This window comes from Sturnira hondurensis, unplaced genomic scaffold (genome assembly GCF_014824575.4).
Source record: "Sturnira hondurensis isolate 20B ecotype Veracruz unplaced genomic scaffold, ASM1482457v3 Scaffold0004136, whole genome shotgun sequence".
Taxonomy (NCBI): Eukaryota; Metazoa; Chordata; class Mammalia; order Chiroptera; family Phyllostomidae; genus Sturnira; species Sturnira hondurensis.
The window spans coordinates 25,024,760-25,026,462 of NW_028076767.1; the positions used below are offsets into that span (position 1 = coordinate 25,024,760).

At 46.3% G+C, this 1,703-nt stretch overlaps 1 non-coding gene across 1 annotated transcript; it reads right to left on the reverse strand.

Moving 5' to 3' along the window:
• Positions 1-434: 434 nt before the first annotated feature.
• Positions 435-626, reverse strand: LOC118986091 (U2 spliceosomal RNA). Its single transcript, XR_005066306.1, has one exon. It is a non-coding gene; the product is annotated as a U2 spliceosomal RNA (small nuclear RNA).
• Between the last annotated feature and the right edge of the window lie 1,077 nt (positions 627-1,703).

Below are 1,703 nucleotides of genomic sequence, written 5' to 3' on the forward strand. Positions count from 1 at the left end.
GGGTCTGAGGGGCAGAGTCAGTGAGCCTGGGGCTGGAAGCTGGGCTGAAGAAATGAGGGACTTACCAGACATTTGCAAAGCCCTGATGAGCTGCTGCCTTTGTTTCAATTCCCCCAAAAGCAGAATTTAAGGCAAGACCTTAGATGCAAGTAGCTTACCAGGGAAGTAAACCCCGAAATGAGGGATGGGAAGAGTAAGGTTTGTAAATTAGATGATACTACTGTATGAATGCTAGTTATCTGATTTTGAAAATTCTACCACAATTACGGTTATATGAGAATTTCCTGGCTTGTAGGAAATACGCACTGATATAATAAAAGCAAAGGGACATTTGTGTCCACAACCAACAGGCAGATGGCTCAGAAAGAAAAAGTTATCTGTACACACACACAATAAAGTGAATGTGATGAGACAGTAGCTTCGAGGGAATCTGGGTAAAGTGTATACAGCAATTATTTGAATACTTTTTCTAACTTTCCTGTAAACCTGAGATCATTTCAAAAACTTTTCCATTTTTCAAAAAATCACCCAATTTCCATGGAGGTTTATCTGCCTTGGTTTTTAAACTGATAAAAACCAAGATCAAGATACTATACTTGATCTTAGCCAAAAGGCTGAGAAGCGATGCCTTGGTTCTTAAAAGAAGGATAAAAGCAAAAAGCCCATCCCTGGCCACTCAGGTGGTTGGAGCATCATCTCTTAGACGGAAAAGTTGCAGGTTCGACCTCTGGTCGGGGCACATCCCCAGGTTTCGGTTTCAATCCCCCATCCGACATGTGTGAGAAGGCAATCAGTCCATGTTGCTCTCTCACACCGATGTCGGTCTCTCTCCCCCTAAACCCCCATTCATTCCTCTCTCTCCAAAAAAAAAGCAATGAAACATGTCCTCGGAGAGGATTTAAATAAATACAATAAAAATAAAACCCCCAAAAAGCTTAGCCCATTACAAAGAAATCATTACTACTAGCACAGAAATGCTCTGAGGAGCTTACCAGAAAAGGGTCTGGTCCTGAGGGGTTGCCTGAATATTTGGATTTTTTTTTTCTCCTCGGGATCTTAAATTCCTTTGGCATCTCAGCCTTGTGCATCAATGCCTGACCCACGTCCCTGTCGTGGCAGGAAACAGAACTGTGGCCTGCCAGGCCTGGTCACCAGGAAATGGAATTTCAACTACCCTTTGCTGACTGCCCCATGCCCCCCAAGTATGGTTCAAGGGGATACTGAAAACTTGGGGAACGCCAAGTTTAGAGAGGGGGCCCCCTATTGCCGGAGGGCTGTGGGGGTCAAGACCTGGGTTCCAGCCCTGACTTGGATGATTCCATCAGATTTCTCTTGGCCTCATTGTCCCCACCTATGGCAGGAGGAATTATAATCCTTATCCCACAGCCTTCATCGACTTGTTCTGTAGCTCAACAGCATTTACTGAGGACCCTCTGTGAGCCAGATGCTGGACTTGTTCCTGGGAGCCGAGGAGTGAAGGAATGGAGAAGATGCAGCCAATCCCTCCTGGAACTTACCCATCGGTGGAGGGAGACTGACAGCGAACAAGCAAGCAGGTCAGTAGGGAGATCCTTACAGGCTGCGGTAAGTGCCCTGGATGAAACAGCGGCAGACTGTGTCAAAGAATGTGGGTGGCGCGCTACCTGGATGGATATGTAGTCAGGGAAGGCTTCTCTGAGGAGGTGATACTTTACTGAGGCCTG